Here is a 12181-nt window from a genome sequence, read left to right on the forward strand (position 1 = left end):
GGAACCCCCCTTCAGGTAGTTGAAGGCTGCTATCAAATCCCGCCTCATTCTTCTCTTCTGGAGACTAAACAATCCCAGTTCCCTCAGCCTTTCCTCATAAGTCATGTGCTCCAGACCCCTAATCATTTTTGTTGCCCTCCGTTGGACTCTTTCCAATTTTTCCACATCCTTCTTGTTTTGTGGGGCCCAAAACTGGACACAATAGTCCAGATGAGGCCTCATCAATGTCGAATAAAGGGGAACGATCACGTTCCTCTAGTGTATCTACCATGCCCCCTAGTTTAGTGTCATCTGCAAACTTGCTGAGAGTGCAGTCCACACCATCCTCCAGATCATTAATAAAGATATTAAACAAAACCGGCCCCAGGACCGACCTTTGGGGCACTCCGATTGAAACCGGCTGCCAACTAGACATGGAGCCATTGATCACTACCCGTTGAGCCCGACGATCTAGCCAGCTTTCTATCCACCTTACAGTCCATTCATCCAGCCCATACTTCTTTAACTTGGCGGCAAGAATACTGTGGGAGACCGTATCAAAAGCTTTGCTAAAGTCAAGGAATAACACATCCACTGCTTTTCCCTCATCCACAGAGCCAGTGATCTCATCATAGAAAGCAATTAGGTTAGTCAGGCACGACTTCCCCTTCGTGAATCCATGCTGACTGTTCCTGATCACTTTCCTCTCCTCTAAATGTTTCATAATTGATTCCTTGAGGACCTGCTCCATGATTTTTCCAGGGACTGAGGTGAGGCTGACTGGCCTGTAGTTCCCCGGATCCTCCTTCTTCCCTTTTTTAAAGATGGGCACTACATTAGCCTTTTTCCAGTCATCTGGGACCTCCCCCGATCGCCATGAGTTTTCAAAAATAATGGCTAATGGCTCTGCAATCTCACCTGCCAACTCCTTTAGCACCCTCGGATGCAGCGCATCCGGCCCCACGGACTTGTGCACGTCCAGTTTTTCTAAATAGTCCCAAACCACTTCTTTCTCCCCAGAGGGCTGGTCACCTTCTCCCCATATTGTGCTGCCCAGTGCAGCAGTCTGGGAGCTGACCTTGTTCGTGAAGACAGAGGCAAAAAAATCATTGAGTACATTAGCTTTTTCCACATCCTCGGTCACTAGGTTGCCTCCCTCATTCAGTAAGGGGCCCACACTTTCCTTGATTTTCTTCTTGTTGCCAACATACCTGAAGAAACCCTTCTTGTTACTCTTAACATCTCTTGCTAGCTGCAACTCCAAGTGTGATTTGGCCTTCCTGATTTCACTCCTGCATGCCTGAGCAATATTTTTATACTCCTCCCTGGTCACTTGTCCAATCTTCCACTTCTTGTAAGCTTCTTTTTTGTGTTTAAGATTAGCAAGGATTTCACTGTTTAGCCAAGCTGTTCGCCTGCCATATTTACTATTCTTTCTACACATGGAGATGGTTTGTTCCTGCAACCGCAATATGGATTCTTTAAAATACAACCATCTCTCCTGGACTTCTTTCCCCCTCATGTTATTCTCCCAGGGGATCCTGCCCATCTGTTCCCTGAGGAAGTCAAAGTCTGCTTTTCTGAAGTCCAGGGTCCGTATTCTGCTGCTCTCCTTTCTTCCTTGTGTCAGGATCCTGAACTCGACCATCTCATGGTCACTGCCTCCCAGGTTCCCGTCCACTTTTGCTTCCCCTACTAATTCTTCCCTGTTTATGAGTAGCAGGTCAAGAAAAGCTCTGCCCCTAGTTGGTTCCTCCAGCACTTGCACCAGGAAATTGTCCCCTACACTTTCCAAAAACTTCCTGGATTGTCTGTGCACCGCTGTATTGCTCTCCCAGCAGATATCAGGGTGATTAAAGTCTCCCATGAGAACCAGGGCCTGCGATCTAGCAACTTCTGCTAGTTGCCAGAAGAAAGCCTCCTCGTCCACCTCATCCCCCTGGTCTGGTGGTCTATAGCAGACTCCGACCACGACATCACCCTTGTTGCTCACACTTCTCAACTTTATCCAGAGACTCTCAGGTTTTTCTGCAGTTTCATACCGGAGCTCTGAGCAGTCATACTCCTCTCTTACATACAACGCAACTCCCCCACCTTTTCTGCCCTGCCGGTCCTTCCTGAACAGTTTATATCCATCCATGACAGTATTCCAGTCATGTGAGTTATCCCACCAAGTCTCTGTTATTCCAATCGCATCATAGTTCCCTGACTGTGCCAGGACTTCCAGCTCTCCCTGCTTGTTTCCCAGGCTTCTTGCAGTTGTGTATAGGCACTTAAGATAACTCATCGATCATCCCTCTTTCTCAGCATGAGACAGGAGTCCTCCCCTCTTGCGCTCTCCTGCTTGTGCTTCCTCCCAGGATCCCATTTCCCCACTTACCTCAGGGCTTTGGTCTCCTTCCCCTGGTGAACCTAGTTTAAAGCCCTCCTCACTAGGTTAGCCAGCCTGCTGGTGAAGATGCTCTTCCCTCGCTTCGTTAGGTGGAGCCCGTCTCTGCCTAGCACTCCTCCTTCTTGGAACACCATCCCATGGTCGAAGAATCCAAAGCCTTCTCTCCGACACCACCTGCGTAGCCATTCGTTGACTTCCACGATTCGACGGTCTCTACCCAGGCCTTTTCCTTGCACAGGGAGGATGGACGAGAACACCACTTGCGCCTCAAACTCCTTTATCCTTCTTCCCAGAGCCACGTAGTCTGCAGTGATCCGCTCAAGGTCATTCTTGGCAGTATCATTGGTGCCCACGTGGAGAAGCAGGAAGGGGTAGCGATCCGAGGGCTTGATGAGTCTCGGCAGTCTCTCCGTCACATCGTGTATCGTAACTCCTGGCAAGCAGCAGACCTCTCGGTTTTCCCGGTCGGGGCGGCAGATAGATGACTCAGTCCCCCTGAGGAGGGAGTCCCCGACCACCACCACCACCCTCCTCCTCCTCTTGGGAGTGGTGGTCGTGGAACCCCCATCCCTATGACAGTGCATCTTTTGCCTTCCAATTGGTGGAGTCTCCTGCTCCCTTCCCTCAGATGGGTCATCTAGTCCACTCTCCGTATTAGTACCTGTAGAGAGAACATGGAAACGATTGCTCACCTGTATCTCCATTGCTGGTGCATGGACGCTCCTCTTTCTCCTTCTGGAGGTCACATGCTGCCAAACCTCTTCACAATCTTTCTGTCCCTGCTGCGCCTGCTCTGAATCTTCAGAACATTGTGGCCGTAGAAGCATCTCCTGACATCTGTCCAGGAAATCTTCATTTTCCCTTATGCAACGCAGAGTCGATACTCGTTTCTGCAGCCCTCGAACCTTCTCTTCCAATATGAAGACCAGCTTGCACTTTGTACAGACAAAGTCACTTCTGTCCTGTAGAAGAAAGACAAACATGGCACAACTTGTGCAGGTTACAACAGCTGATCGCTCACCTTCCATATCACCATCCTCTTAAGAGCTTCCTCAACTGTTGCAGGAACTACTCAGAGAAACCCACAGATGAAAGCCTCAGTGGGGTCTCCCCAGGCGAACTCCCAGGCAAACTCCCTCTGTTAGCCTTTGCTGTTCGCCGCTCCCTCTGTTGGTGCACCAGGAAGGTCTTCCTGTATTACTGCTTTCACCTTTAGCATGGTGGATAAATCTAGACTATCCTTGAGTGTGACCTGACACGGTAAAAAAAATATAAATTTTATAGTTTGAATGAGTTTAGTGCTTATGAAAGTAGGAGGCTAACAGCTTTGTCTTGAACCATTTACCACAGGCGATAGTTCTGTAAGGTTATACACAGACACAGCTTTGCCAGTACACTTCAGTCCTGACCTGCAGACCCCCTATATACCATTCCTCGCCTCCTGAACCCTGATCTATAATATCTCCTAATGTAGTTCTGGGTTTCTTTTTGAGCAGACACTGCTAAATGGAATAAACTACATGATGGCTTTGTGATGGGGACAGGAATGAGACACCCAAATCCTTATTCACCTATGACATTTTAACAGTGATCACTGATGAAAGTATTAATGCCAAACCCTCTTTCTGAAGCAGCTTTGAAACCAGTTTGATGAACACACCAGTGCAGTAGGAGTTGGTGAGAGAAGAACTGCATCTGTAGACTTTAAATGTGCTTATTTGTGGTATCAGTGAAACTGGCCATAGTGTTTAGTACCTAATCTTTGCTTGGAAGATGAGCTGTGCCTAATTGGTGGGTGGAGGGGAGCTGGAAGGCTAATTAAGCCATTAGGCAGAGGATACAAAAGGGCCCAGGAAGGAAATAGGAGGGGAGAAGCAGGCAGTGAGAGGGATTGCTCTTCCTTGCTTGCCTCAGGAGCTGAGGGCTCCCTATGACTGTAGGAGTACGGCTGTATCATGTACAAGGGTGGTGGGAACTGTTGCCAGCACAGAGAGCCTGAGGGGGCAACAGTGGGGTTTGTTGCCTGGTGTGCTTCGCACCAATGAACACACCAGAGTGGAGAAGCAGACAAAGTTTATTCAAGAGCTCTGACTAGGCACTAGGAGACCAGTATGTCTCAAATCAAGTGCACTGATACAAGCAGTTTTTCCCTTTTTATTCTTTTCTTCCTCCCCCCCTTCCTCCCTTTCCCCCTCCCCTCTTTTATAGCAGTTACATTAAGCTGAAGCAATTACATTTAAGCAGTTAAGTCAGGGGTGTCAAACTCAATTGCACAGGGGGCCAAAACTCAAAACTCGCGGGCCGAACAGTATAACCATTTATTTAACAGACTAAATATTTATGTTTTTTAACCATTAATATGAACCAAAATACAGGATATCATTCCAAAATAAATACATTTCAACTTAAAATATTTTGCTCTTCATAAAAAAATATCCTGTCAATGCAATACATTCAAAATCTGTACATGCTGGAATATTAAAAAATCTGAAAATATAAATAAAAAATTGAATTTAAAGCAAAAGTATAATCATAACAAATCATAACATTCCATTTTCTTGTCCTATTTAGTCAGAGCCTGATACTTGGAGTCTTTTCTTTGCAACAAGTTCGTTTATGTTTGGGGTTAGGTTCTGTGTTGTGAAGATTCTCAGGATCGATTGCAGGTGTTCATCAGTGAGGCGACTCCTGTGTGACGTTTTGTTAATTTTCATCACAGAGAACAGCTGCTCGCACAGATATGTGCTGCCAAACATGGACAGGATTCGAGCCGCATGTTGGCGGAGCTGCGGCATCGCTTCAGGAATGAAGCGAGTGAACTGTGCTGGCCCCGCAGTGTCGTACTTTGCCTTCAGTGTCCCGTTACATTGCAGTTCTATCAGCTCCATCTGCATTTCTACAGGTGCGGTTTCCACATCGACTGCAAATGGGTTGCGAAGCAGCTCGAAGTTACTTTTCTGTGCCTCAAAGTCACTGAAGCGCCGTGCGAACTCAGTGCGCAGCGCGCTGAGTTTTTCAGCAAAGGTGGCATTTGGGAAAACTGTGGCACTTTCTTGGTTCCGTATTACTTGGCAACAGGGAAAGTGAGACAAGTTGCATTGGTGCATTTGTGTCTCCCATAAGCGCAGCTTCACTTGAAATGCCTTCACTGCATCATGCATATCGGTTATTATGTGCTCCCGTCCCTGGAGTTGAAGGTTTAAAGCGCTAAGATGCGACGTTATGTCAGCCAGGAACGCCAACTCACATTTCCACTTTTCATCTCGCAGAACTGTGCAGTCTTTCCCCTTACTGTCCATGAACTGGCAGATTTCCTCTCGCAGCTCAAAGTGTCTTTTGAGAACTTTTCCCCGACTTAGCCACCGGACCTCCGTATGATATGGCATATCGCCAAACTCGCTATCTATTTCCCGCAGAAAAGACTGGAATTGGCGGTGATTTAAACCGTGGGCTCTGATAAAGTTGACGGTTTGTGTTACAGTGTTCATCACATGATCCATTTTTAGGACTTTAGCACTCAGCGATTCCTGGTGTATGATGCAGTGATACACTGTCAACTCACCGGCACAGTTCTCCTCCCGCATCTTTGAGCGCATCCTTCCCACCAGTCCATTTTTTTCACCACACATAGCAGGTGCACCATCTGTTGTAAGTCCAACGAGTTTTTCCCACGGCAGTTTCATGTCGGTTACACTTTGAAATACATTTCCAAAGATGTCTTCTCCTTTCGTTGTCCCGTGCATCGATTTAATGTCCAGTATTTCCTGTGTTACGCACAAATTGGAATCCACACCACGGATAAATATCGCCAGCTGTGCAGTGTCAGTCGCGTCAGTAGTTTCATCCACGGCAAGGGAGTATGCAACAAAATCTTTTGCTCTTTCAATCAACTGTGTTTTCAAATCAGTCGCCATCTCACAAACCCGATTAGCAACAGTGTTTCTGCTGAGGCTTACATTTGCAAACGCTCGCGTTTTATCTGGACAAAGGACGTCGCACACTTTCATCATACAATTCTTTACGAATTCCCCCTCGGTAAACGGCCGTCCTGATTTGGCGATCTCTTCGGCCACAATGAAACTTGCTTTCACAGCAGCTTCACTTTGTGATTTTGCTTTGGTGAAAAACGTCTGCTGGGATGTCAAATTCTTCTTCAACTCCTCTACCTTTTGTAGCTTCTGTCCTGCACTCAGGTTTTTGAATTTGTTCTCATGTTTCGTCTCGTAGTGCCGTCTTAGGTTATACTCCTTCATTACAGCGATATTACTCCCGCAAAGGAGACACACTGGTTTACCTGCAATTTCAGTAAACATATACTCATTCTCCCACCGGCTTTGAAAGCCTCGGTTTTCAGAATCAATTTTTCTCTTGGCCATTGTTGGGGTCTAGCTTTGATTTGAGATTAGCGTTGTATACATCAACAGACCGCGAACTTGAACCGCGGCTTGCCGTTGGCGGCAATTGCACTGCATCATGGGATTTGTAGTGTGTGTTATTGGGGCGTCATATCACAGGGCCATTAAAAACAGATATATAAAACGATTTCGCGGGCCGGATATAATTGTATGGCGGGCCGGATGTGGCCCGCGGGCCTTGAGTTTGACACATGTGAGTTAAGTCATCTTGGTGGCTATAAGTCTAGCTTGTTAGTAACTCTTCTTTGAACCGTTATCTTGTCCTTTTCCCTTTGGTCTGTTATCTTGCCTCTCAGCCAGAAGCATGCAGGCCTTATTACTACCGCTTTATACTGGTTTGAGCGGTGTTGCAACTGATAACTGACTGTTACACATTCCATTCTCTGTTACTGGCTTGTTAGGTCGATTAAAGTTCAAACATGGAGGAGCTTTGGTTCATTCAGGCCTAGTGCAGGAAGGCTTCATCGACACTCATGGTCTTCCACCCTCCCGAGTTACCTAGGGTTATGCCTAGTGCCACCAACAACTCCCTCCTTTGAGAATACTCAATGAGCCTTTGGCTGAGTTTTCTCATATTCTGTGGATAAGATGCGATTAAGTCCCATGGGGTTATCAATGAGAGGATATGTTGGGATTTTTGGGGAACGGGGGGCACAAAGCTTACAGAGGAGCATTTTAAAACAAGTAATCAGGAGGAGGGTGACCAGGCACAGTACCACACCTGTGAGGAGGAGACGCACAAGGCCACCCCCCAGTCCTCCCAGGTTGGGCAACCAACTCCAAAGGGAATCGAAAATTGTGGGTTCCCTTTCCTGGGCCTTCCACTGCTCAAAAACCTGTTCGGCCGACAGGGCGTGCCTGTTAATGTCCTGTGAGTTTTCCAGGACATAAGTACAACATTCACTCCCAATAAGGGGACACACCCCGCCCTGGAAGGCTAAAACATAATCTAAGGGCTGTCTGTTTTGCAGGGACAGCAACCGGAGCTGGTAAAGCTCTGAGTTAAAGGCTTTTCTCTATGGCCAAGGTCTCATTGGCGAACTTAGTGAGAAACACAGAGAGCCTATGATAAAATTGAGTCAGCTGTCCCACCCCATAGGATGGGAGGAGGATCATACCAAACCTGTCTCCTTCTCTAATGGGCTCTGGGGTGGATACAAGGACCGATGATATCTGGGGCGACCTGAGGGGGCTTGGGCTAGGACGCGGAGGGGAGGAGCAAGATAGCCTAAATAACAGCTTCCATGCCAGCTATGAGGAAGCCATTTGTAGGCACTATTACTGCAGACCTAGAATGATTCGCCATAACTAACCTTTCCATTTTCATCTCTTTGGTCCTGTAGGGTAGCATGTGTGGAAAGAGTAAAAGACGCATTGCCGGTCTGCCAACTGGTGGCATTTAGTACAGGGACAGTGAGATTTATACCAGGACCAACGTAAAATCTACATGTACTATTGCCTGCAAACCAGGTATGGTTACTCGTACTGGTTTGCTGAAAGCATATGAGGCCAGTGGGTGGAGAGCATAAACGAATAGGCCGGGGCTTAAGAGTGCTATTATAGTGGGGATTCCAAGAGCCATTGTGTAGGCCATAAGGGGCCTCCGAGGTGCAGTTAAATCGTAAACTTTTATTGTCAGAGATGCTGTTTTTGGCTATCATCCACCTTTGACAGAAGTCTGACCAATTTTGGGGAACAACTCTCCAGGGCAACCCAGCGGCGTGATGTGGGATCTGGGCACAAACCCAGCAGTTAGACAGGTTAAACTCTTGGGCAAAACAAACCTTCAGGGCCTCATACATGTTTGTTTCTAAGTTGATAGGGATTCCTCTCCATCCCGCATGTGCCTGGGGGGAAACGGGAGTCAATGAGAGGAGTCCCCCTATGGCAAAGAGTAACACAGTGGCAAACCCTGGACCTGATTCCATTTTGGGCAGGAGACCCTGGGGTCTAACAATTACAATTCCCCAAATACCCACAAAATAACAATTACCAGTAGCAGGCAGATTAAAAACAAAAGGGACCAGGCCACCAGGTTAGGCCGGCCCTGTGAAAATAAACACAACCAATGCTTAAAGTTCTCGCAGGGAGTATGCTGCGGCTGTCCAAAGAGATCACAGGGCATTCTCGGCAGACCTTATTGTCGCCTGAATAACAGTTTAAGTCCCAGATCGTCGCTGGCAGTCTTTTCCGTAGGCTGGATGGTTCACCGTTCAAGAACGGGCACTGCTTTTAGACGGCAGTGATGAATCCAGTTCTTGTGTCCTTCGACCTTTGCTGCTGTATGGGAAACCAACAGGACGGTGTGGGGTCTCTTCCACCGCTCTTGGAGAGGCTCGTCCTTCCAGGTCCGAATGAGTACGAAATCGCCTGGCTGCAAGGAGTGGATCGGGGCATCCAGCAGAAGAGGCTGTGAATCTTTGGTGTACTTGTGGAGAGAAGAAAGAACAGCAGACAGAGAGCACATGTTCTGAGATAAGAAACCATACCCCATTTCCCACTCCCCTGCCAGAACCGGTGTACCGTTCAGAGGCCATGCCCTTCCAAACATAATCTCGAAGGGACTGAGCCCTAATCTGCCCTTAGGGAGAGCGCGGACACGGAGTAAAATGAGGGGCAAAGCATCAGGCCATCGAAGAGAAACCTCCTGGCAGACCTTTGAGAGATCACTTAAGAGTCTGATTTGTATGCTCCACTACCCCACTGACCTGCGGTCGCCATGGCGTGTGGAGCTTCCAGGGGATCTGTAGGCCATCCGATATCTTTTGAACGACTTGTGACGTGAAGTGTGTTCTGTTGTCAGATTCCATCCAGTGGGGGAGCTCAAAGCGGGGAATGATCTCCTTGACAAATTTGAGGGACACCGTTTTGACAGTGTTGTTACAGCATGGGAAGGCTTCAGGCCATCCGCTGAATCAATCCACCAAGACGAGGAGGTATCTGAACCCTTGGGTCTGGGGGAACTCAGTAAAATCTATTTGCCAAACCAATCCCGGGCCTGGGGTAGGTTCCAGAGTAGCTGGTGGCACTGACACTCCCGATGGAGGGTTATTCTTTTGGCAGAGCAGACATTCAGCCTGTACCTGGGATGCTATGAGTCTAAGTCCAGAGGTTAGAAAATATTTACTCATAAGCTGGGTTAGAGCCTCTCTGCCAGCGTATAATTCTTTGTTTTTTCACCAGGGTCAGTTCTTAATGTTTTTTGTAGTCAGGAATTCCTGGACTTTGTGATTTCAATGAAGTAAGTGTTCCTCCTTCTCTTTTCCTGGAACAGTGTGGTTCAGCATCATACAGGGGAGAGGTTACTAGCACATTACCCTGTAATGGTTTTGCTTCTTCTAGAAAAATCCAAAGGCACAAGTAGGTCTGTCAGTGGACAAGGGAGAGGTTACTAGCACTTCACCTTATCTTTTTTTTTTCTTTTTCCTGCTGTCCAGAAGGCACAGCAGAGCTAGAAGGAGAAATAGGCTTATCATCAGTCGGAGAGTCCTCCCGAGGTGGAGGGGTCTTTTTACAGTGAGAAGCATAGGTCCAGGTAGGCAGTCCTTGGCACTTCACAGTGGTGTTGGTGGTTAACAGCACTTGGAAAGGGCCTTTCCAGTGTGGAGCCAAAGCAGTCTTTCGTTGATGGACTTTACGTAGACTCAGTCTCCTTGTTTCAATGAATGGCAGGGCTGCTAGGGTCTTTGGTTAGCACTTCTTTTATCTGTGAGAAAAGAAACCTAACACATTTCATTAATGCCTGGCAGTGTTTTGCAGATCTCATAGTTGCTTGGGCACATTCAGGCCCCCCTTTTCTTGGTTGTCAGGCAAGTCTTAGCTGTGAACAATGTCCTTGGATGGGGCCAGCATCTTATCTTTGAACTGAGCTTGCTAGCTATATTTTTTTTCCCTCAGTTAGCTCGTTCTGTTCTTTTTCCTTCTCCCCTTCTTGGCTTCTTTTAACCTACAAAGGAAACTTTCACTCTTCACTCATACACCTTTTCCCAACAATGAACACATACACATTGCCATTATACAGTACATTAGTCTTATTACTCAATGTATGCCATATACACCCTTCCAGTAAAATAACTTCTATACAGAGCTTTGGAGCAACAAACCAGGACAAGCACACACACTTCTAAGGAGTCCACTCTGTACAACCTCTGGTGTCCAATAGCTTTCCTTTTTAAAACCTTAAATGCCTTGTGGGCTTCTGAGGACCAGTGAAAGGGGTCGTGATCTGCTCCCTTAACGCATTCGTACAAGGGTTTAGCCCACAGTCCAAACTCTGGGATCCATAGTCTGCAGAAGCCTGCCGTACCCAGAAATGCCCTAAGCTGTTTACGATTGCTTGGGATAGGAACTTGGCAGATAGCTTCCTTCCTTTCGTTTGAAAGTTGATGCTCCTCCTGCCTTATGTGAAACCTTAAGTCTTGTACTTCTGGGAGGGCAATTTGAGCCTTATTCCGTGCTATTCGATATCCTCGGAGTCCAACAAAGTTCAGGAGGCTCACAGTGGCTTTAAGGCAAGGGGTTAGACCCACAGCGGCAATTAACAAGTCATCTACATATTGCAGGAGGAGGACCTTGTCCTCATTGTCCCACTCCTCCAAATCTCTGGCCAGGGCCTGGCCAAAAAGGGTGGGGAAATTTTTAAATCCGTGGACCAACACTGTCCAGCAAAGCTGCTTTTTAACTTTTTTGTCCTCCCACTGGCTCCACTCTGGGGCTTGCATGGCTGAGGGCTCAATTGCAAGGGTCATTATCCAGGCATTCTCGGGGGGTAAGGTAAGGGTTACTTCAACTTGGGTGAAATGCAGGGTGGTGCCTAAGCAACAAAGCAGGGCCCGTCCCAGTAAAGGCATTGGACAATGGGGGAGGTAGACCAGTTTGTGAGATAGAGTTCTGTTTCCCAAAGCACATTCCGCTGGGGCATACACTGGACACTTGGTTCCTTTCCCTGTGGCACCCACCATGGTGAGGGACTCTGCTAGGGGGACCATATCCGCGGGCACTGGGACGTGATTTGGATCCAGGTCATTCTCCGCTGTGCCTCCTCCCTTGCTTTGGACATAATCTGATTCCACTCCACCTCAGACAACAGGGTCCTCATGAGGATATTACAGTCATCCCAGTCAGGCTTGTGGCTGACCAGACACCCTTCAAAAACTGAGATAAACTTGCTTGGGTTCATAGAAAATTCCCCAGCCTCGCCTTAAAGGCTGCTAGGTACACTGGGTTAAAAGACACATGGGTATAAACTTGCATAGTAGTGACCTGGCGTTCTTGTGATCCTAGGCGGGCCACCACTGTCTCGGTGATCAACGGCTAGAATCCCACTGAGGGGGTGATCTCTGGAACCCAAGGCACCCTTTCTTTATATAGTGGGGCTGTGAAGGCCGAAGGGGAC

Source organism: Malaclemys terrapin, chromosome 1, assembly GCF_027887155.1.
Source record: "Malaclemys terrapin pileata isolate rMalTer1 chromosome 1, rMalTer1.hap1, whole genome shotgun sequence".
NCBI classification, from domain to species: domain Eukaryota; kingdom Metazoa; phylum Chordata; order Testudines; family Emydidae; genus Malaclemys; species Malaclemys terrapin.